This window comes from Rattus norvegicus, chromosome 1 (assembly GCF_021556685.1).
Source record: "Rattus norvegicus strain SHRSP/BbbUtx chromosome 1, alternate assembly SHRSP_T2T, whole genome shotgun sequence".
NCBI lineage: Eukaryota > Metazoa > Chordata > Mammalia > Rodentia > Muridae > Rattus > Rattus norvegicus.
In genome coordinates, this window is record NC_141534.1 from 176,358,453 (window position 1) to 176,384,370 (window position 25,918).

General features: G+C 40.8%; 1 protein-coding gene and 1 non-coding gene across 8 annotated transcripts in view; both read right to left on the reverse strand.

The window, feature by feature from the left end:
- Stk33 (serine/threonine kinase 33) overlaps positions 1-25,918 on the reverse strand; it is a 179,627-nt gene that overhangs the window by 140,068 nt on the left and 13,641 nt on the right.
- On the reverse strand, positions 8,856-8,965 carry LOC120100481 (small nucleolar RNA U13). The gene has a single exon (XR_015656031.1). It is a non-coding gene; the product is annotated as a small nucleolar RNA U13 (small nucleolar RNA).

Below are 25,918 nucleotides of genomic sequence, written 5' to 3' on the forward strand. Positions count from 1 at the left end.
TATTAAAACACTACTTTCAATTTAAAGGGCAAAATATCTGGAAAATTAAGGTCATGGTGTTAGAGAGCCTAATGGAGTATAGATTTCTGCTTGAGGTACTTCAACCAGAAACCTCAGCAATCTTCAATCTGTCTCTCCTGGATATAATAAGTTTTAAAGCTGGGAATGAATTTTCAGAATATGTTTCACATCTCTCATAACTTCAGGAAAGGATGCAGCGGAGGCGCAAAGAGAACATACTCTACAATAATGGAATTTTTATGCAGTGCCAATAAGTTACAGAGCCTTTAAAACAAAAGATGAATCGGATCATTCCTAAAGGAGAAAAATAACATTCATTCAAAGGATTCTTTGTAAGAATTTGTTCTTAGGTACAAAGGCCTTTCAAAAGATCAAGAAATAGTAAGTCTTTGATTCAAAGTGTTATTAATATTATTGGATCATGCTTAAATCAATTATTAATTTCAGTATGTCTGTGGCAAGTATGGCAGGTTTCATATGCCATTATAAACTGGAGTTACTTTAGAGAGGTGATTCACAGGAAATATTGACAGAAGTCACAAGAACATGTCCAAATCTGAAACAGGAAAACAATGCAAAATACACTTCAATTTTCTCTCTTTTCAAATGTGTATCATCTGTGAAAGTGGAAAGGGTACAGAAGGGCATCCGTGGGAAGCAGGCAGGGAAATGTGGGAGAGGAGTGAAAACAGGAGGGGGAGTGTGAAAACGCCATAAGGAATCCTTGTTACTTTGCATGATATCTAAAAACAGTAAATAAATAAAGTGTGCCATCTAAAACAGGTTTACAAACAGAGGTGCTTTTGTCTTCCGGGGAACATTTGGGAATGTCTGGGGACATTTTTAGCTATCACAACTGGGGAAGTAATACTATCATCTAAATGATAAAGATCAAGGGCATTGTTCAATACCTACAATATACAGGACAACCTTGTAACAAAGAATTACCAGCCCAGAATCCAGATAGTACCAAGGTCAGGAGAGTCCAGCCTAACAAGCTACAAGCACATCACTAAGAATGCTTAAACAACAGCAAATACCTTCTGATGAATTTTAACAAATAAAACTTGTGGTTTCCACCTGCTCTAGGATCTTACTACTTATGTACTCATGTCCTTTTGAAACTGCTTAATAAAGACTATTTCTATTCGCAAGACTCTAAGTTGTCATCCATCAAATTCTCCTATGATGCTAAGTAGGGGCAAACAGGTAGAATGTCACATGGGCAATAGCCACATGGTTCTCTATATGATTCCAAGGAATGCAAAAGAGGGACAGAATGTTGGCCATTTAAGTGTCATTCAGGTTTGCAGATGACAATATTGTGAATGCCTCCAGTGATTAAAAGCTTAAAATGTATGCTTTTTAACCAGCTCTTTGTCTGTTTGGTGAGAGAGAGAGAGAGAGAGAGAGAGAGAGAGAGAGAGAGAGAGAGAGAGAGAATATGTGTGTCTACCCAAGCCCAGTTTAACTTCAAATTTGCAGTTTGGTCTCTTAAGTGCTTGAATTATGGTCATGTGCCATTATGCCTTACTAAAGATATATACTTTTTAAGAATGATAATTAAAATGCTATAATTTTATTTGGACTCATTTGTTGATAAGTGGATTTTCTTTTCAAATTCACAAGTTAAGACTAATATTAAAAATGAAATATTCTAAAAAAATTTTAAAAAATGAAATATTCTAAAAAAGTATTAATTATGTGCACACCGTACCTGAAAAATGTTAAAGGGCCCCAGAGGATCTTTCTATTATTCTGTAAGGTAATTTGCAATTTTCTATTCAAAACAATCTTAAAGAAATTTTTTTAATTCTGATGTTACCAGTTTAATCCTATTTCAAATTTCCGCCAAAATAGAAGTTCTAATTTTGCTATCTTTTAACCCATATTTTTTTTTATTTTTCATTTACAGCTTCTTTAATTTTTCTTTTTTTTTTAAGATTTATTTATTATATGAGTACACTGTAGCTGTCTTCAGACACACCAGAAGAGGGCATCTGAGGTTCCCAAACCCCGTGGGGGAGAGAGCTCACTGCCCGGACAGGTGGGCACCCCTGAGACTGCAGAGCGGGAGAGACCACCAATACTGCCCACCCCTGCCCACATCCCTGGCCCAAGAGGAAACTGTATAGGGCCTCTGGGAACTGGAAGATAGGGGCACTCAAGCGGCAGGTCCCCTGCGATCCAAACACCTCCCAGACCTGAAGGGACCTGATCAAAAGCTCCCTGCACCCAAATCCCATGGGAGGGAGAGCTAAACCTTCAGAGAGGCAGACACGCCTGGGAAGCCAGAAGAGACTACTCTCTGCCCACATTTCTGACTCCAGAGGAAAACACCTAACGCTATCTGGGACCCCAGTGCACGGGGGGCTCCCGGAAAAGGTGGCGCAGGCCCTCCTGGTTGCTGCCCTCACGGAGAGCTCAAAAGCAGCCCCCCAGGAGCAACTTCAGCCACAGGACCACAGATAAGACCAACTTCTCTGCTCCAAGCGACCTCCCTGGTGGACTCAGGACACAGGCCCACAGGAACAGCTGAAGACCAGTAGACAGGAAAGACTACACGCCTGAAAGCAGAACACTCTGTCCCCATAACTGGCTGAAAGAGAACAGGAAAACAGGTCTACAGCACTCCTGACACACAGGCCTATAGGACGGTCTAGCCACTGTCAGAAATAGCAGAACAAGGTAACACCAGAGACAACCTGATAGTGAAAGGCAAGCGAAGGAACCCAAGCAACAGAAACCAAGACCACATGGCATCATGTAGTCTTGAAAGGGCTCAAGACCCCTTATGAACAACAATGCCAACCAACCAGAGCTTCCAGGGACTAAGCCACTACCCAAAGACTATGGATTGACCCTGGACTCCAACTGCATAGGTAGCAATGAATATCCTAGTAAGAGCACCAGTGGAAGGGGAAGCCCTTGGTACTGCCAAGACTGAACCCTCAGTGAACGTGATTGTTGGGGGGGAGGGCGGTAATGGGGGGAGGATGGGGAAGGGAACACCCATAGAGAAGGGGAAGGGGAGGGGTTAGAGGGATGTTGGCCTGGAAACCGGGAAAGGGAATAACAATCGAAATGTAAATAAGAAATACCCAAGTTAATAAAGATGAAAAAAAAAAAAAAAGAGGGCATCTGATTTCACTGCAGATGATTGTGAGCCACCATGTGGTTGCTGGGATTTGAACTCAGGATCTCTGGAAGAGCAGTCAGTGTTCTTAACCACTGAGCTATCTCTCTAGCCCAGTTTCTTTAATTTTTCAATTGTCCTACTATATGCATTATAATAATTTTCAAAGGAAAGTTAATTATTCACAGAGATAAGCCTCTTATCATTTACATTCATTCATTACCTTATGCATAACTATATATTACTTTAGGACTAGTTTTAAGAACAGCAGACTCCTAACCTGACACTGACCTGAAAGCCTCCTCCATGAGGACTAGCTTTCATGATTCCAGAAACACCATGCAAGCCTCCAAAGGAAAGAAGCAACATCTATAGCCACAGTGAGCAGCATCACAACCCTAGGGGTGCAATAGTAGTACACTTATCTTGCAATAACCAACAGCTCTCTAGTTAGACTTAATACTCAACTAGAAGGAAATCATGCCTGATCCTGGAAACCTAGGCAACCATCCAGGGCTAGTGAAGTCATGAACCATGGGGAAGAATTTACAACCACTACTTTACTGAACCAGAATAATCTCTAACCACATTCAAAACATTTATCCTAATACCCAGATAAATGTAGTCATTGCCTTTAAATGAAGGCTTCATCTTTTTCAGAGAAGAAGCCATTACATAAAACCACAACCAACCAAAATTCAGAATCATAGAGCCCAGTTCCAAAAATACATCTATGATCCCACACCTAAGGCTCAAAGATCATTGTGGAAAAGAGGGAGAGAAGATTGTCAGAGTCAGGGGAATGGGAAGTTTGCTGTAAGAGTCTCTTCTAAGAATGTCAGTAGCCACACCCATCAAGTCTCACCAATATGACTGCCTAAACATGAGCAGAACAAGAACAACAGGAATGCTAATGTGGACAGAGAAAAGTGCAGTAGACCTCAGCCATACACACACACACACACACACACACACACACACACACACACACACACACACAAAACAACAACAAAAACAGAAAACTACAAACAATTAAAGAATTCTGAAAACGGGAGAAACAGTCTTCCCCAGGAAGGAGCATGTTGGTTGATCATATAATACCAAATGGTCAATCCTGAAAACATACATACAAGTAACATTATACTGACTGAGATGATCATATGGAAGGACTGGGCAAGGAAGACAGAAGGGCAAAACAATGTAATTAGATTATAACCTCAAAAAATAAATAATTTTTTGAATAGAGCCAATCATAAGATTAAAAAAAATCCTGAGCAATTTTCTTTTTAAAGATTCTATTACACAATGGGAAAACAATGTAGCTGAAAAGAGACTTACAAAGAAAGGCTTATATCCAAAACAATAATGTTACATGAATTACAAAAAATAAATCCATCATAAATGTTTATGCATTATTGTGTTATATACTTCAGTTTAGTTATTCTTAGAGAAAACTACTTCCATGAAAAACATATCATTGTCCTGTATGGTTAAATACCATCTGAGATAACATTATTTCAGTAAGAAATATCCCAAGAAGTACATTATCTGAAGCCACAGCCTGGTCCTACATATCTCTTTTAAACTGAAGAGCAATCTAAAAGCCATTCAAATGTTTATTCAGACAGAAGGAAAGGGCACAACTTCTAAAGGGAAACAGTTTTTAATAAAAACTTACAAATAAGAACTTGTCTATCTGAAGCGCAAGTCCAAATGAAGCAGTGCATAAGGAAATTCAGCGTGGGGTTATTCTAAGCCCATCTAGACTACATGCACAGAAAAGCCAAAACAATCAGAGTAAATACATTACCAAGATGTGCTTTCACATCTATTTCTCCCCACAGGGAATCCACTGGCAGAGAGGACACTGATTTGTTCCTGTCACTCTTTTTACAGCTAAATGAGCATGTAAACCTTCCCAAGAGAGGCAACAACTGAAACAGCAGCACCATTTACAAATCAAAAGTAACCTCCAGGAGAAAGGGTCACAGAAATGGGCCAAAAAGACATGTGGATTTCCACTGAAGGAGTGCCCTATATTTTAAAATAGTAATTTCTAATCATTAATGTTACAAAAAAGCCATGTACATAATCAGGCTCTCGATGCATTTGCTAAAACTGATTTTGTTTAAAAGTCAACAGCTATTTTAAAACAATCTAGCCAGGATAATCAGCTGACAGTCTACATCTTCATGCTGACTCCAGGCAGCTAGAATGAGGGTCTTCAAGCCCACACCACAGTGATACACATACTTCAACAAGGCCACACCTACTCCAACAGGCCACACCTTCTACAAGTGTCACTCCCTGGGCTGAGCATATACAAACCATTATACTACTTAAACCTCAAAGAAACGCTGTCATTTACACCACTGATGTATTAGGAGGACATTATACTAAGTGAAATAAGCAACTCACAGAAATACAAAAGCTGCATGATCTCTCAGGGCCAGCAAGACGGCTCAGCAGATAAATGCACTGCACTTGCTGCCAAGCCTGATAACTATGTAAGAAACTGACAGGTACGTGTTGTCCTCCTCTAACACCATATGCTGTTGGCACCTGTGCAACACACACACACAAAACACATACACACACACAAAACATACACACACACACACACAAAACACATACACACACACAAAACATACACACACACACAAAACACACACACACACAAAACACATACACAAAACTGCTTTTTAAATCTAAATAATTTTACTAAGTTGTGAATCTGAAGAAGTCCAACTCACAGAAGTAGAAAGTAAAATGATGGTTAGCAAAGACTGAGGGGTAAGATGGCAAAAGACAGTAACAGGGAGTCAAAGTATTAAAGTGTCAGACAAGAGTAAGTTTAGAGATGTACTGCGTATCAGGGTAGCTTCAGGAAGTAATACTGTAGTGTAGACTTCAATACTGGGGTAAATTGCATTGTTTCTCACACACACACACACACACACACACACACACACACACACACACACACACGATAGGTAAGGTAGCAGATTTCTTTGTTAGCTTGATTTTACCATTCCATGCTATATCATGCACTGTCCTCTTTAACTGTATAAGATTATGATTTATCAGTTTAACAAATCAGGAAGAAGTACTTAAGGCACTGGAAATAAAATGATTTAATGAGAAGGAAAAGGTGATTTCTAGCTGAGTGAGAAGGGACCTGGAAATGGAATGGCAACAGGGGAGGCGGCCTGGGAATGGTCACAGGATTTGGACATCCTTACAAGGGAAGTGAACTGGAAGAGCTGTGGGCAGAGGCGGGCATGGGAAAGCAACCCTCCTCATTCAGAAGTCATGCAGCTGAGGCACGAGTAATTAACGCTGAAGCAGGCTATAGAGACCAGAGCTAATTTGGGAGGACTTGACCAGGAGCTGAGAAGTCTAGATTTTATTGGGTAATTGGGGAGCTGGTAAAGATTTCTAAGCAAGAAAAAGCATCATCAAAGTTGTGCTTCAGAAAGATCAATCTAGCAGTAATTGAAGTAACTGAACATCAATCAAATGCAGATGATACAGCACAGTGAATATAATCTAAGCCTGCAGGAATTCAGGAATTCATTTCTAAAAATGTAATTTATATGCATCTTTTCAGTAACACAGCTCTATAAACTGTCTCACTCATAGACTAGTACCTAATTATATAAGCATCTAAAAAGGTCATAAGTACTATAAAATGATATCACAAAGCCTCTTGCCTCTGCCTGGAAATCCTTCCACCCCCTTTCCCTTCCGGTAAACCCTTCATCCTGTAGGTCTCAGCTTAAATGTCACTTCCTCAGAAAGGCCTTTTTTAAATCATTTATCCAAACTAAGTCCCCTGTTTCTCTCTTCCAAAGAAGCTTTCACTTCTCTTCAAGGCACTTACACAGTTTGTAGTTAGATAATTTGGTCACTAATTAATTGAAGTCTGTGTCCTTTGCTAGATTATAGAGAGGACTGTGTTTTTGCTCATCATGGTGCTCTCCGGAGTCTAAAATGATGTAACATATAGCCGGAACTTAATGTTTGTTCTACTAACACTGAACAAATGGCTGGATAAGGAGGAAGATCATGGGTTGGGGATTTAGCTCAGTGGTAGAGCACTTGCCTAGGAAGCGCAAGGCCCTGGGTTCGGTCCCCAGCTCCGGAAAAAAAAGAACCGGAAAAAAAAAAAGGAGGAAGATCATGAGGTGGAGGCCAGCTTTGACTAAATGGGGAGATTCTCCTGGGAAAAGGGGCTAACGAAGAAGAGAGATCGTTCCCCTTTGCTGTATGTGCTTGAGGGAAGATACTTTATTTCAAAGAGAAAATTTATAGAAATCTTGCATTTCAACTCAAAGCTAAACTCCTATGTGCTAAACTGAGAGTGAATTCCTGAGCTTCTACAAAGGAAACAGTAAAGCAAAGTGTCACAGTGTGCTTTTCTATCTCCCAGGTCTTGATGGAGATGACTCACAGTGCAACTAGCATGCGCTAGAATAAGAACAGCCTGGGGTAGAAGGCAAGGATTGTGGGTGGGCTCTAAAGACAGTGATTACAGACTTATGGATCCTTGATCCGTGAATACCATGTCAGAACCACTACAAGACCTTAACACTCAATTTGACTTTGTTTAACCTAAATCCATCACTGGAAGGGAGGGTGAGAGGAAGTGGGGCTGACTCAGACCCAGATTTTTCATAAAGAATTCAAATAAATCGGTTCCACCACATGGTGCTTATGTAGCAGGAGCCACCAACCTGGCAGGAGGTTTTCCTGGCGTGGTAAGCAGGGAGACTAGCAACATGATGCACTTTAAGTCACAGAAGTCTAGAAGAGTCCACAAAGTTCAGCCTGAGCCATCCAAGGACTTATTTCAAGGTGCTGCCCTTCCCAAAATTGTACTTTAGAAAAATCATTCAATTTGCTGCTACACACAAACTTGGAAGGCCAAACCAGCTGTCAGTAAGGATCTAGAGAAGTTGGTATAAAATTGGAAATGCTGAACTAACTTGGCACAACAGAGTGCCTGCACCAAAGGGAAAATGCAATTTCCATCACTCATTTAAGGTTGTTTATGCGATTGGATTTTATACATTAGGTTGAATACATAAACTTCAATTGAAAGGGGGAAAGACCAACAGAAATTGTTCAAGGAAATAGTCAGCTTTGCTGAAAACAGATACCTGGTTTCAAAGATCATTACAATGTGCAAAACTCACACAACAGAAATACAGGGTTCGTGGCAGGAGCAGTTAGGAACACTGGCTAGTGTTGGGAGTACACACGCTACAAAGGAACTGAATAAATATAATACCACAGCTTTAAGTATATTAAATGGTTAGGAAACAAACAAAAATACACAGCTCCTCACCTTTAAAAGGATGTGAAGTTTATGTTCGGTGTGGGGTGAGTTTATTGTGAAGTGCAGAAGGAGGTAAGTTATTTGAAATCAAAGGGAAAGGCCCAATACCAGAGAAGGAGAGCACATGGCTTACAATATGAAGTGGTGAACTGCGGCCCCTTGTAGATACTACATTTGTCCTTGTAGGTGTGGGTCTTTGTTCTCGGGCTGTTGGTTCCACTGGGCCCAGCATTGTGTGTTCAGCTAGGGTTTCCTCACTAAAGGAACTATACATAAGCAAACCTGAAGTTCTTTTAATGTTCAAATTGTTTCCTAATATGTCAGCTGCAACCCAACAAAGTTACCATTTTTTTTCCACATCAGATGGGTAATGTGCGCATGTCATAACAGGGTTTAGTGGTGGCACATATCACACAATGGCATGAACACCCAATCATCGTGCTTTCAAAGTTACCATTTTTCAAGATGTTTTAAGAGTTTCAGATTCAAAGTGATGATTCTAAGTAAATACCATAATCATGCCTGTGTTCTGATCCTGTGTCCCCACTGGAATCACCAAGCTTTGAGAAATAAGAGGCTCTCAAAATGGAAAAAAGTCAAATTCCTAAATAAATGTATCTGGATTATATGTGCAAATTCTAGAAAATGCTGAGGTCTGTGTGTGCAGAAGAACACTCTTCACGAGGTCACCGCCTTGACTGTGGCAAGTACATACCTAGCCTCGAGTAGTTCAAATATCACAGGGAAAAACATTTGATCAACGTTAACGTCTGCTCAGGAAGACTGATCTTCCCCTGGTGCTATCTATGTCAGAACCAGCATACCTGGTCAATATTTCCAAGACTTTCAGCAGCCACTGTCAAGATAAAACAAGCACATCGCCAACAAGTAGTGAGACCAAACTCACAAATCTTAGCAACAGCTTTTTCCTGCTCTTTGGTGGTGGTTACTGCTGTAGCATCCCAACAGTGGACAGGCAGTGAACATACTTACTACTCACTAGATCTCACCTCGTCTGGTTTTAATTAGGAAGGCTAACCTCCAAGGAGGCCTGCCTGCACCTATTTACAGAATTATGAGGTATGGTCTGTAGCACAAGTATTAAGAGCTTTTACCTGAGTGTGTCATACAATATAGAGTCTTGTTCAATTAATTTATTTTGAAATTTAAATAATTTTGTTCCCTAAATATTAAATTCTATTTTCAAAGTCAGCACAGATACTACCAACTTCAATATTATTTTTGTTTGGTTTGAGCTATCTTAAAATTAGAATTTGTATAATAAAAGTTAGAATAGTTGGGAATGAGAAGATGGCTTAGTAGATAAAGTGTTTGTCATGAAACTATGAGGACCTGAGTTTGATCCCAAACACCCACATAAAAGAAAAGGTCGAGTGTGGCAGCACATGTCTCAAATGCCAGAGTTGGGGAGGCAGAGACAGATGGATCCCTACAGCTCACAAGCCAACCAGCCTAGCTGAGTAGATGAGCACCAGATTCAGTAAGAATCATTTCTCAAAACATAAGGTGGGAAACGATTGACGAAGACACCATGCATCAACTTCTGGCTTCTACATGTACATGCACATATACCCTGCACATTCACACTAGCAATTAAGCACAGAGAGAGACAGAGAGACAGAGAGACGGAGAGAGAATTAGAAAAGTCCACAGCATCTCCACTCCTATCCATGCCTCAGAAGCCACTACTTTCTCTAACATTCTAGAAATTTTCCATGCAATATAAACATATAAATTATGTATTCTTTTTAGTGAATAAGTTCACATTGTACCTAATTTCATGTAATTTTCTCCTAGACATTAGAGACTAACACTTTACTGTTACCAATATAATAAGTACCCATGAGGAATCCCCTATAACAAAAATCTGTGACTGTCTCTCAAGTCCCTTATATAATGATGCAATATTTGTATCCCCCAATATACTTTAAATATGGTACTGGCTATCTGCAATACCTAACACAATGTAATTCTATAAATAGTCATTATATTGTGTGGATTAGAGAATAATGACAAAAACTACAAATGTAACTTTTCTCAAATACATTCCATCTGTATTTGATTAAATCCATAGACGCAGGATTCTCAGATATGACACAGAGAGGGCCAACTGAATATACGTACACCTATTTTAAGGTGTACAAGATCTCTAACAAGTTATCTCAAATGGCCAAGTAAATTGTTTCCAACTTGCTCCTGTTACTAATGATCCTTTACCTACATATTTGTCCATTAAGATAAATGTATTTGGAGAATTTATTCTTAGCAGTAGCATTGCAGAAATAGAAGAAAATAATAAGTGCTCACAATTTAGGCAAATGCAAAATTGCCCTCAACAAAGGATAGGAAGCCATTGCTGGTGGTGCAGGCATGGAATACCATCCCCTTGGGAGTCTGAAGTAGAGTGAATTCAAAGCCAGCCTGGACAACTTAGTGATACCCTGCCTCAAAATACAAAGGAAGAGTGCTCCGGCTACAGACCAGCAGTAGAGCATCACTAGCAGTAGAGTAGCATGCATGAGACCTAGGTTTAATCCATAACTCCATCTTTAAACAGAGAAGAGAATGGACACAAGTGTCTCTCATAGCACCATTAGACATATACCCAAGCAGTTCATACTTATCAATGTGAAGAATGAAAAATAGCACCTCCTTAACTTTACCCTTCTTAAATTTCTATCTCCTTCATTATAAGTGAGACTACTTTTTCAACTTTTCATTTTCTGTTAAACATCTGTTCCCATTGATTTTTGCTCATCCTTTTGTCAACTTATCAGTGATCCCTCAGTATTCATGACACCAATTGCTACTCTGTCAAATACATTGCAACTGTTCTTCCCCTCTAGACTCCTTGCTCATTGATTTTATCATGGCGATTTTACCATGTAAAAGCTTTTCATTTTTATAAAATCAAATTATTAATCTCTCCCTCTATTTCTTCCTTACTGGGTTTAGTGTTACACTTACAAAGGTCTTCTCTGTCCCAATACTTCAAAACTATTAACCAGTGCTTTATTCTCAAAATGAAAATACTATGCAATAATCTGTTATTGACTGATTGCTGCAAGCGCAGTTCTAAGCACGTCACATACATTTCTGCATCTAATCCTCCAAACAACTCTACGAGGTTCAGAGTCTGTAATTACACAAGCCTCAAAGGATGCACAGCCTCGTCTGTGGCCAGGCCAGGATTTCCACACAAGCAAATTCATCATCATTGGGCTCTATCTACTGACTCTGTTACCATAAATGAAGACTTCACTATAGCCAAATCTTAACCTGTTCTTCTTCCCCCCAACTTTTTATCCAGTTGTATAAACCTTTTCCTCATTGTTAAGTTTAGAGTTTTTACATTTTTCTGCTTTCACTGAAGGGTAGTTTTCCTTGAGTTAGTCAACATCTAAACCGATTCCAGGTGCCCTGACATTCCTTCCACACTTCTGCTTCTCCATTCCCAAGTCTCTTCTTATCCCTTAGACTGTGCATTGTATTCATGAAGGTGGTTTTCTCAGGGGTCAGTCTTTGAATGCTTGGGAACAATGCTGGCTACTTTTGTGCTAAACAATAGATGGACTATCAAATACATTGATGTCAAATCTATGAGGCATCTCCTTGCCCATACACCCCACCTATACACACACACATATAAGAGAGGGAGGGGGAGAGGGAGAGACAGATAGGGAAGGGGAGGGAGGGAGGGAGGGAGGGAGGGAGGGAGGGAGGGAGGGAGGGAGGGAGGGAGGGAGGGAAATGGAGATGGAGAGAATGAGAGAGCAGCACCAGAGACACTACTTCATTGACTCATTGACTCCTGGCTTTGTCAAAATGATGTACAAAACCAGTCTGATTTTCCTTGATTTTTCTGCCTGCACACCTACATGATTCTTGAATCTCACAGTTTACTTCAAAATGCAGTTTTTCTAAAACACTATGTCCTTTTGCCCTGGACACTATTTCTTCACCTTCTGAAGAGTTTTTCCTCCAGTGTGTCTGAAACCTTGCTGTTCATTTGCTCTATTCTTTGTTCTTGGTCGCTCTAGTGGTGTCAGGTATGGGTTTCGAAGCACTTACCTTGGATTTTCTCTGCCTGTGTTTATCTTTATGTTATATATCTTTGATCTACTATATATGTTCTATTACACATAAGTAGAACTCTTAGTTACACCTGTGGCAGAAACCTAACTTAAACTCATGTTAAGGATTTTATTTGGAAATACAAAAAGGGCAGCTGGGCCTTGGGGGCAATGAGAGGTTCAACTTGAAGATCATCAAGCAGAAGCACTTAGAGCTCTGATGTCTGCACTGCTATGCTGATTTGGATCTCACTACTGCAGATGGACTACCTTCCTCTGTGACACATGGCATGTGGCTTCCAACAGATCTGAACCCTCACATCCCATGATTCTCAGCACTTGGCTGTTCTTGATTTCAGTTCTGTTGGTTTTTTTTTTTCAAAGTTTCTCATACAATTTATTTTGATCATGTGTTTTCAGTTTTCCCAGTTCTTTCCAATCTCCCTACCCATCCAACTTTATGCTCAAAAAATAAATAAAATTTTTAAAAAACAAATTACACACAAAAAACATAAATCAAAATGAATAAGCAAAGAAATACAAAGATTAGAAAATACTCCAATCCCCCTCTCCAACAGAGAGAGAAAGAAAGTCTACAAAAATAGCATTGAGTTTATTTTGGGTTGGTCCTCCTGGGTATAAGGCCTGCCCTGAGTTGTGGCTAATATACCAAGGAAGACTCCATTGGAGAAAACTGACTTTCTCCTTTGCCAGTAGGTATCAATTGCAGATAACTATTTGTTGGGTTAGTGGCCCATGTCTACTCCCCCTCTCATTACTGGGACACCATCTGGCTTGAACCTCTATATGCTGTCACAGTCTCTGTGAGTTCATATATACATCAGACCTTTTGTGTCTGGAAGACACTGTTTACTTGGAGTAGTCATCCATCACATATGGCTCTTACAATCTTACAGTCTCTTCAGCATAGATCCCTGAGCCTTGAGGGGAGAACTTTGATAAAGACATTCCACTTAAGACTGCATGTTCCTGGAGGCTGGAGAGATAGTTCAGCGGTTAAGGATACTGATTGCTCTTCCAGAGGTCCTGAGCTCAATTCCCAGAAACCACATGGCTCACAACCATCTGTAATAGGATTCCATGCCCTCTTCTGGTATGTCTAAAGGTGGCTACAGTGTACTCATATAAAATAAATAAATCTATTTTTTAAAGACAAATGTTCCATTCTCTGCACATTGTCCAATTATGGGCCTCTGTGTTGGTTCCCATCTCCTTCAAGAAGCTTCTCTGATGACTAAGTGAGGCTCTGATCTATATGTATAAATAACAATGTTATTAGAAGTCATTCTATTGCTATGCTCCTTAAGCAGAATAATAATAGTATTGGGTTTTCCCCTAGGCCCATGACCTATCTAGTCTCAGGCTCTTGGCACTTTAGTAATGTCAGGTGTGGGTTCCACCTCATGAAGAAGGCCTAAAGACAATCAGAAAGTGTTCGATCACTCCCATTACATTTGTGCCACTGTTGTACCGGTATACCTTATAGACATGTCACTGTTGTAGGTCACACGGTTTATAGCTAGAAGATATTGATAATTGCCTTTCTTTCTTCTCCAGTGCCTTTTTTTAAAAATATTTATTTTCTTTACATATATGAGTACACTGTAGCTGTCTTCAGACACACCAGAAGAAGATTCCATTACAGATGGTTGTGAGCCACCATGTGGTTGCTGGGAATTGAACTCATGACCTCTGGAAGAGCAGTCGGTGCTCTTAACCGCTGAGCCATCTCTCCAGCCCTCTCCAGTGCCTTTTATGTACCCTCCAATACCACAAACACTAGTCAGAAAGGGTGAAGCTTCTGGTTAGGCAACAACTGAGCTGCCCTGTGTTGAATGTAAGTGTTGTCTTCAGAAATAAGACCTTACCATTAGGTTGTGGGAAGTAACCAATAGCCTTGGAAATACCCTTGCTGTTGTGGCATTTCCATGGGACCCCTTTGGCCAAGAGGTCAACAAGACTGAACCCATTCCTGGTACAGGAGGTTTTACTCGGTAGTATAAGATGCATAGTTGGGGCATAGTCTCCCCTATTATTAGGTGACTCATTTAAATTCCTTTCATAGATGTATATATTTGAGGAAGCTTCTACAGTGATAGGTTACTGTGTAGTTTTTCAAATGGGCCTTAGTTGTCCCTCCCCACATTCCCTCCTTTACCCTTCACTACAATCCCCCTCTGTATTTAATGCTTCATTCTGGTTTTTAATTAATTCATTTTCTAATTAATTTATTTATTAAAATCTTATGCTTATTTTCAATTTCAGAAAAAAAGTGACTTTTTTCTGAAATGTATTCTAAAATAATTTGTAATCTATCTTTATTGTTTTATCATTGGTATTGTGGTTGTGTGGTTTGTTTTGTTTGAGTGTATTTTTTATTGGTTGGTATTATTTTGCTTTTGGTTTAGTTTGGTTTCTGTACAGCAGAGTCTCTAGTTCATGGTGACCTCCAAGTCCTTACATACTGAAGTGGACTTTGAACACTGCCTCTTTAGAGTTAATATTACAGGCATGCACCATCATGCCTGGTTTTAGGAAGTGCTAGAGATCAAACCCCTGGCTTTGTGCATGCTAGGCAAGCACTACCAACTATGCTATGTTCCCAGAATTTTGGTTTTTTTAATGGGTTTTTCCTTTTCTTTTCTTGCTTTGGTGTGTGTGTGTGTGTGTGTGTGTGTGTGTGTGTGTGTGTGTGTGTGTGTAAGAGAGAGAGAGAGAGAGAGAGAGAGAGAGAAATTTATCCTAAAATGGCCTCAAACTTGTTATGTAGCCAAGAATGACCTTGAACTGCTGCTGGTCATCCTGCCTCTATCTCCTGAGTTGCTGAGATTACAGGTGTATGTCACTTTCAGTCCAGGACTCTTAGTCTGAAGCATATGTCATCTTCTTGCTTAGAATAATAGGTTGCCCAACATGAGCATGTTAGTTTCTTATTCTTTCATTTCTGTTCATCTGAGTCTGGTCAAACTGTGCAATGCTCATTGTCATGTCTTCTTCTTTCTTCCTCTTTTATGTAAGTTAGAAGAGAAGTATAACAAAAACACTGCCTCTCACCTCTCTCACTACTGAGACACCACACTGACTGTTGAGGCTTTTCCAGTTTTCCCTGAGTCCTACCTCAACTCATACCTCACAGGATGAGAGTCTTCTCACTTGGTTTTAGTAAAAAAGTTGCAGTTTACAATCTAAAGAAGCATCAGCTCCTAGCCTCCTCCATGGATTTAATCTACATTTGATAGATTCCTAATGAACTAGTCCATAGTTTGAACTGAACTACTTCCTAGTTTTGAGGATTAGTTTTTTTTTCTTTGAAACAGAATGAAATGCATGTTCATTCTACCTGCTGATTTTGTATTAGTTTCATAACAGGGACTATGACAGACCTATCTTTACTTTTCTGAGTATCTTCTGAAATCTTAGATTATCTAGTCTGGAACCTGCTCATTATCAAATACACCTGGCATGCGAACTCTGCACAAGGCCCTCTGAGATGCACTGAAGACACAACTGTCAAGATTAATCCCTATATTCTGAGATCTTACATAGTGATGGCAGATACAAATGCCCTTATAAGCAAATGATCACAAGAGTATTAGGACAGTGAATACAAGGTGGTAGTTTAAGCAGAGATTACAATACTCAAGAAATGGAGATGAGATGATTTGGATGGAAATCCCTGAGCTGCTCTTCTTGGTTCCAGGAGAGGAAAGTCTTCCTGAAAATCATTTTCTTTATTTTGCAAAGAGTCATTTAAATGACTTTCCCACCTTGAATGATGGACTACAAAATGAAAAAGGACCCTGCCTCTGAATGTCACAGACTTTTCCTGGGTATCCAACCCAGTAATAACTACGTTCATTCTTGGGGTCCACCACCAATTAACCTTCTGAGAATGTTCTTGGGATTCAAAGCTAGAGAATCCTGCTCAGATAAACCTGACATGGGCCAGATAAGTGATTCAGGGCATAGACACAAATGACATGAAGTTCTCACTAAGTTTGAGTTTAAACCAGCCCAACTGGTCATAAGGAAAAGGAACTAGAAGAATGTAACTCCTTGGATTATACCTTGGGAAAATGACTATTAGAAGGGATGGCCTTGTTGGAGTAGGTAAGGCAGTGTTAGAGGAAGTGTGTCTCAGTTCTTTTCCGGCTGCCTTCAGATCAATTTATAAAACTCTTAGTTCCTTCTCCAGCACCACGTCTGGTTGCATGTCATCATGCTTCCTGACATGAGATTAATGAACTAAAACTGAAACCACAAGCCAGGTCCAGTTAAATGTTTCCCTTCATAAGAGTTGCTGGGATTATAGTGTTTCTTCACAGCAACGGAAACCCTAAGTTAAGTAACCACCTTCCCCAGCACATCAATTGAATCTACCATGTTTCCAGTTCACTCTCCACACAGCACACAAACTTAACCCTTCTTGGCATCTCCAGATTCTTACACAGCACACAGAGTAAGAGTCCTCAAAAGATAAATGTTGAACTTGCTGTCAATAAAAGCATATGGGACAAATGGTACTGGCCAAATCAGGTGGCTCCATGTAGAACAATCAAGCAAATCCATATTTATATAGATCATTCTTGCACAAAAGTCAACTCCAAAATGGACTACAGACCTAAGCATAAAACCAGATAAACTGGTTATTATGAATAAAACTGCTATAGACATGTGAACAAGTATCCCTGTGGCATGATGGGACATCTTTTGGGTATGTGCCCAGGAGTGCTATAGCTGAGTCCTGAGGTAGAACTATTCCAAGTTTTCTGAGAAAATGCCAAGTTGATTTCCAAAGTGGTTGTACAAGTTTGCACTCCCACTAACAATGGAGGAGTGTTCCCATTGCTCCACATCCTCACCAGCATGTGCTATCACTTGAGTTTTTTATCTTATCCATTCTGACCAGTATAAATGGAATCTCTTGAAGGAATCAGAGAAAGAACTGGAAGAGCTTGAAGGGGCTCGAGACCCCATATGAACAACAATGCCAACCAACCAGAACTTCCAGGGACTAAGCCACTACCTAAAGACTATACATGGACTGACCCTGGACTCTGACCCCATAGGTAGCAATGAATAGCCTAGTAAGAGCACCAGTGGAAGGGGCAGCCCTGGGTCCTGCTAAGACTGAACCCCCAGTGAACGTGATTGTTGGGGGGGAGGGCGGCAAGGGGGGGAGGATGGGGAGGGGAACACCCATAAAGAAGGGGAGGGGGGAGGGGGATGTTTGCCCGGAAACCGGGAAAGGGAATAACACTAGAAATGTAAATGAGAAATACTCAAGTTAATAAAGATGGGAAAAAGTAAAAACAAAAACAAACAAACAATCAAAAGATGGAATCTCAAAGTCAGAAACTAGGAACAACCTAGATGTCCCTCAGCTGAAGAATAGATGGAGAAAATGTGGTGCATCTACCCAGTGGAATACCATTCAGTGATTAAAAACAAAGACATTATGAATTTTGCAGGCAAATGTATGGAACTTGAAAATATCATCCTTAGTAAGGAAACCCGAAAGGACATGCAAGGTATGTACTCACTTACAAGTGGACATTAGCCATAAAATACAGGATACCCATGCTATACTCCACAGACCAAAGAAGATAAACGAGAAGGAAGACCCTAGCAAAGATGTTTGAATCTCACTCAGAATGGGGAATAAAATAGTTGTGGGAGGTAGATGGAGTGAGGGAACTGTGTAGGAGACAGAATGGAGAGGGGAATGGAGGAAGCAGGGTCAGGTGTGGGGAGAGATAGGGGAGATGGCCAGATGGCCATGAGAATGAATGGAAATCTGCAGCTGGTGGGGTGGGTGCATCTGGAGGGCATGCCAGAGACCTGGGATAGGAGAGGCTTCCAAGAATCAATGGAGGTGACCTTAGCTGAGATTCACAACAGTGGGGATATAGGACCTGAAGAAGCCACCTGCTGTAGCCAGTCAGGAACCCCAGTGGAGCAACAGGGATGCCAACCCACCCACAAAACTTTTGACCCAAAATCTATCCTGCCTACAAGAAATGCAGGGAGAAAGAACGAAGCAGAGACTGAGGGATAGCCAACCAACAACCATCCCATGGGCAAGCACCAGTAGCTGACATCACTAATAATACTCTGTTAGGCTTGCAGAGAGGAGCCTAGCAGAGCTGTCCTTTGAGACTCTACCCAGCAGCTGACTCAGACAAATGCAGAGACCCACAGCCAAACAGTGGATGGAGTCTGGGGACTCTTATGGAAGACATAGGGGAAGGATTAAGGGCCGTGAAGGGGATAGAAACTCCTCAGGAACACCAACAGAGTCAATTAGCCTGACCCTTTGAGAACTCTCGGAAATGGAACCACCAACCAGGTATCATACACTAGCTGAACCTAGCCCCTGTCCCCAACATATATGTAGCACATGTGCAGCTCAGTCTTCATATGGGTCCTAAACAGTTAGAGCAGGGGCTGTCCTTAAAGCTGTTGCCTTGTGTGGAATCCATTCCCCTAACTTGGCTGTCTTCTCTGGCCTCGGTGGAAGAAAACACCTAGCCCTGCAGAGACTTGATGTGCCTTGGTGGGGGAATATTTGGGGGGAAGCCTCCATTCTCTCAGAAGAGAAGAACAGGAGGATGGACTCTGGGAGGGGGGACCAGAAGGGAAGAGCAGGATGTAAAAAGCAGATACATTAAGCCTGATAAAAGAGAAAATGACTGTATCCTTGAAGTCACTGGCACAGGAAAAGGTATCCTGTCAGGAATCCACCAGTATAGGCACTAGTCAATCACTAATAAGGACCTCACGAAACTGAAAATCTTTTGTACACCAAAGAACATCATTGTTCAGACAAAGCAACAGCCTACAGAATGAGTAAAAAAAATCTTTACTGACTACACATGTGATAGAGGATTAATACTCAAAATATATAAAGAACTCAAAAATTAACTATCAAGAAAACAACTCGGGGGTTGGGGATTTAGCTCAGTGGTAGAGCGCTTGCCTAGCAAGCGCAAGGCCCTGGGTTCGGTCCCCAGCTCCGAAAAAAAAGAAAAAAGAAAAGAACTCAAATAAAAAATAGGGTACAGATCTAAACAGAATTCTCAAAAGAGAAACTCAGATGGCTAAGAAATAACACTTAAAAAAATGTTCAACATCCTTAGTCATCAATGAAATGTAAATCAATACTACTTTGAGATTTCATCTTACATCCATCGAAATGGCTAAGATCAATAAAACAAATGACAAATCATGCTGTCAAGGATGTGGAATAAAGGAAACACTCATCCATTGCTGGTGGGACTGCAAACTTGCATAGCCATTATGTAAATAGATCCATGTGGGAGTTCCTCAGGAAGGTGGAAACTGATCTACCTCAAGACCCAGCTATACCACCAGGTTGTAGTGACATACCTTGGGAGGCAGAGACAGGGGGATCTTGGTGAGTTCAAGGCCAGCCTGGTCTACAGAGCTAGTTCCAGGACAGCTAGGGATACACAAAGAAATCCTGTCTTGAAAAAAAACAAAGCAACAAACAACAACAGAATTCAGCTATATCACTCTTGGGCATATATACAAGGAAAGCTCTATCCTACCACAGAGATACTTGATCAACTGTGTTCACTGCTACTCTATTCATAATAGACATACTGGAAACAACCTAGATGTCCCTTAACAGATGAAGGGATTTGTAAAATGTGTTACATTTACACAATGAAATACCAATCAGCCATTTAAAAAATAAATCATGAAATTCACAGGTAAATAGATGGAACTAGAAAAAAATCATCCTGAGTGAGGTAACCAAACCTAAAAGACAAATATGGTATGTATTCACTTATCTGTGGATATTAGCTGTTAAGTCAATGATAACCAGGCTACAGTGCAGAGAACCATAGAGCTTACGTATAGGATAAGGGACCAGAGGGAGGGGAAGGTGTCAGACAGAGCTCCCTAGGAAATGGAAATAAGATAGTTATGGGAAGATGAGGGGGTGACTGGAACAGGAGGACCAAACAGGGAGGAAAGAAGAAGACAGGGGAGGGAATATAGGGGAAGCTAAAACTAAAGGTTAGTTGAGGAGTAGTATGAAAATCGTATACAGAAGGTTTACAATATATATATATATGTATGTATATATATATACATATATATATATATGAAGGGGATCTAAATGAAATCATCGAATAACGAGGTAGACAGAATCCCAACTAGACATCTCTTGTCACCAAATGAGTCTTCCAGTACAAGGATTGGGTTACATCTAAGAAGGTTGTTGGTCAAAGGGATCCCAAACAACCCAGAATGTTACCAAGAGTACTGGTTGCTCTCCACCAGCTGAAGCAAGGTTCCACTGCTGAAGAGAACGAGTACATAAATCACTGAACATGGAGAAGGCCGCCTGGGGCTACATAGAGCCTTCACCCCAGTGAGCTGGCATCTTTGGTACCAAAAGGTGCTGTGCATGCTAACAGAGGAAAATATAAACACCAACATACCTACAAACCCTGTGATAGCAACGCTATCCTACCTACAAGATATGCACAAAGCTCATAGAGTAACCAACCAACGTCTGACTTGACCTAGGGCCACTTGAGACTAGGTAGCCCAGGGTCCTAAGGTAAAACTAAATGCTACTGTTGAAACAAAGGTGTGAGAAAAAAGGCTATTTTCAATAAAAGGAAAAAGTAAAATAAAAGCACATAAGAAAAACTCAATGAACCTGCTAATTGAAGATGTGATTACACTTGGACTTAAAAAAAACCTATCCATGCAGTGATGCAAAGGACAGTAGTAAGTCCTCTTCAGAAAAGAAAGAACATTTAGAAAGGAGTGTGGACCTGAGGAAGTCAGAGTTCCCACATGGCCTATGAAGAGGCACTACAGAGTATACCATTGTCAGTAAGACAGAAGGACCAGATCTTTAGGGCTCGTAAGCTAAAGATGTGCAGCTCTTCTGTAAGAGCAATGTAAAATGGCAAATCAGCTCTGGGTAATGGGTGTGTGATTATATTTATGTTTGTAATGTGACCTTAGCTGCAGAATGGAAGAACATGAAAAGAACTAGAAGACTTGTTGAGGAGAAAGGTGGCTGGTGGAAGATCAGTTGTACTTACATGTCTAAGTGCTTCCTTCTCTGTAAAATAGCAAAGAAATAAAAAAAGAAAAGAAAAAAGGTGTTTGGACACTTGAAGATTAAAAATAGATATAAGTAATTTCATTCCCAACTCCTTCCAGAAGAAACCAAGTATTCTGGCCTTGAGGCTTCATCTGGGCCTTTTCTGCAGAGTAGTTCTGCACTTAGGGACCTGGTGCTACCTTATATTTCAAGGTTAAGAATTTTGTACTATTTTGTCAAAACAAATCAAAGTTTTGCCCAAGAGAGTAAAATCCACTTAAAGAAAAGAGCTTTCCGTTGGCTTGCCCTGGTGTAACCCGGATGTAAGCAACTTCAGGAGAAAAAATGTGGGGGAAAAAACCTAGGGGAAGACTTTTTTGCAGTTGACTGAAGATAGACCTTCACTCGACCACACAGAAAAAGGAAGGTCTGATTAAAGCATTCTCAGTTGATGGACCTTTTACCATTAAGCAGTCACTTGGGTCAAAAAACAAAAGATCAATGCTATTCACCAGGACTAGTGTATCCATCAACATGGAGGGAATGATGAAAGTCCTGGATTACAGGGGAAATTCAGCGACCAGTGCCTTTGGGAGAAGAAAGCTGACATTCTGTCCTCACCTCTTCAAAAACATATGCCAAGCAGAAAGAGATCTAGGATCAAAGCTATCTTTAAAAGACGGAAAGGTCTCAGAAGCACTGCTGCCTGCAGGTGTAAAAGTAAAGCGACAAAAGTCCACACAGCCCAACCCGTGATCCCTCCACTGCCCTGTTGGCTGGCCCACTGCGCTGGCTAGCCCACTGCGCTGCCTATTAAGACTCTGCAAAGTCCTTGAGAGGCACCTCCAAGAGTGTCATTTATGAAAAACGAAGCCAACAGACGGAACACCTAGTAAGATAATTAGAGGAATTCAGAAGACGGGGAAACAACAAAGTAGAGAGAAGTGCAGGCAACAGGTCCATCGCCATCCATCTAATCAGAGCACACAGGTCCTCATGGTGAGAAACTTCCAATTTTTAACAAAAATATCCCAATCTGCCTCCCTGCAGAAGTTATAACCCTCTGCTTTTGGTGTAATTGAGGTTTACCTGTGAGGTTAATTTCACACTGGATTGAAGCCTACAGCTATCTTTACTGCAAACAGGAGGGGGAAATGGGAGCAAAAGAAGAAGGGGACAAGGAGACAGAGTTTCATAGCTGGGTCACAAGCCCTGGGTTCAAATCTCAGTTTAGCAAGTTCTTGAAACTCTTTGAGCCTCAGCCCCCTTGTCTGTAGAGGGGAATTTGCCTACCATATGGTTGCTGCAAGGAGAAAGGGGGTGCACTAAAGCTCCTGCCATGGCAGTGGGCATACAGTAGTTACACAGCAGGGTAAGTCTGCTGAGAAATCACTCGCTCTTGCCTTCCTCTTCATGTGTTCTCTGCTGCCTCCGGAGACTTCTTGGTCTTAGAGGCAACCTGTCTGTCTGTTATTCTGCTATCCTGTCTGCTCTGCAGATCTCTGTCCACTCAAGATGCCTTGGCTTTCACTCTCTGCCCATCCAGTACTACAGCCTGTGCCAATCCACCCTGTGTGTAACCCCCATCCTTGCTCTAGCCTCTTCTGTATGATGTCATTCATTTTCAGTGTGACAAATCTGGAGTCAAGTGAGATTGTTTCAGTTAGTTTGAAGACTGACTAAAAGGCTTTATTTAACCTACAGTAGCCAGAACCGTTACTTACATCCTGCACAAGTGGGTAATTACCCTATACCAACTAGACCTTACAAATGACTATGTGTAATGCCGCCACAATAAAACACTGCTTTCATAAGCACAGTGGTAAGCCAAAATGTTGCTTCAAGAAAAAGACTAGGGGGTTGGGGATTTAGCTCAGTGGTAGAGCGCTTGCCTAGGAAGCGCAAGGCCCTGGGTTCGGTCCCCAGCTCCAAAAAAAAGGAAAAGAAAAAAGAAAAAGACTAATAACTTCTTAATCCAACACCATGTTATTTTTTTAAACATGGGTGCTGATAAATAAAATTCTCTATATTTAATTTTTAAGAAAAAAATCGTATATTCACATTGCTCTAAAATTATCAGAGTATCTTTTAGTGAGCACCAAATAATTTCACTGCTTCATTACCCTCTGGGAATGTCCTACAGCCTTGACTGAATTAAATGAGTCAAGAAAGAGAATTTGAAATAATAGTAATGAAAAACTGGTTTAATATTTAATGTGAGTAATTTATAGAAAACAAAGATCAAGGTCAATAAGTAGTCTTTCTACCCCAGACGTCATTCCACCAGGGTATCTTGATTGAATTCTGCAAATATAATCTATTGAGCCAATATTGGATCTTATAATAGTTATGCATGCTTTCGCTTCTGTAAAGATGAGTCTGAGGTGTCAGGGTACAGCTCAGCGGCAGAGTGATTGTCTAGCATTTGTAAAGCTTCAAGTTTGAGCCCCAGCACCACACATGAGAAATGACTCTTTGACTATGTTTATAATTCAAAATGTATTCAGCTACATTAGCTTCTTCCATAGCACACTGCATAAATAAACATTTCACTTTGAAGAAGAGAAAGCAACAATGTTTATATTCCCAGGTGGTAGGCTGACCTCTAGTGGAAATATTTTTAAATTACTGAGCAAGCTTTCTTGTTAACAGTCACAGCTTGTGTAACCTTTACAACATTATTGAAACAAAGTTTGCAGCACTGAAGACAGGGAAGGATCTGGTGGCTCGGCCCATGATCCCACTAAGAGGACTTAAAGGCCAAGGCCTGTCTGAGCTACAGAGTGAATTAAAGCCCAGCTTGAGTAATTTAATGAGACTGCCTCAAAATACAGTTAGAGAGGTGGCAGGGAGATACACCTTAGTGGAAGAGAGCTCATCTGGAATGTGTGAAACTCCAGATTTAATCCTCAAGAGTTAAACAAAAACCCATTAATAACAAAAAAATTTTTTAACTCTTTAATCTCAAACAAGGTAACACAGAATAGAGAGTTAAAGCAGTGGTTCTGGTTGATAACTTACCTCCCTCCATCACTAGTTGTGTAATATTAGTTAGGCAACTGTCTATAAAATATGAACACTTGTATGAGATCCGTGTGAAGACCCAAGGAGTCCAAATATGAAACGTGCCCCTAACACCATATGGCACAGACATCAGTACTATGAAACCATTATTACTTCTGGCTTTAAGAAGCTATTGCTAGAGGAAGACAGTAACTTCAGAAGGTATTAAGAATAACAAGAATGGGAATCCAGTTCTTAGAGGTTTAGCTACAGCAAACCCAGATAGAACCAGTTCAGTTAGCTTTCCCATTTCCAGAAGTTTATGAGTTATATACCTGTTTGGAACAGAACAGGAACAGAACAGGGCCTGACATCTGAGCGGTGTTTTGTAGAAAAGTGTAGGTTGATGTCATTATGCAGGTGAAGGCAGGTACAGGATAGAACGAGGCCTGTCATTGGGCGAGAAGGAAGGATGGGCAGGAGACAAGTTTTAGAGAGGGGGAGAGGAAGTCAGATCGAGGAGAACGTAGCAGCAAATGTAAAGATTCTTCTCTGTGCATAGTAACAGGTTGTTATGACTATTCTTTTTTTTTTTTTTTTTTTTGGTTCTTTTTTCGGAGCTGGGGACCGAACCCAGGGCCTTGTGCTTCCTAGGCAAGCACTCTACCACTGAGCTAAATCCCCAACCCCATGACTATTCTTTTTTTTTTCTTTTCTTTTCTTTTTTTCGGAGCTGGGGACCAAACCCAGGGCCTTGTGCTTGCTAGGCAAGCGCTCTACCACTGAGCTAAATCCCCAACCCCATGACTATTCTTAAGGGATGGGTGTGTACAGGATTTTGTGTTGTCTGAATGGGCAAATTATATCTTATCAATTGGATCAGAGGATATTGTGTGGTGTGTTCTTTCATGTGGCAACTTAATTGAGTTTGAGAGAGTGTATGGTGTCAGGATGCACCAGGCCTGCCACGGGATTGAGATGTGCATGCCTAATGTGGTGGCAACCCACCAAGAGAGCTGTGAGTGAGGGTGGGGTGGCCTGATAGGGTGCCGTGTTGGAACGGCTCTCAGGGACAGCGGGTCAGAGAGTACTTGGGGAACAGTGTGGAGCCACTGAGATAGTTTAGCGCTAGTTCCAATGGCCCGCCAGCTAGAACTATCAGGGGAGAGTGAACGCCAGGGTACACATGGGAACCGTTTGCGACTCTT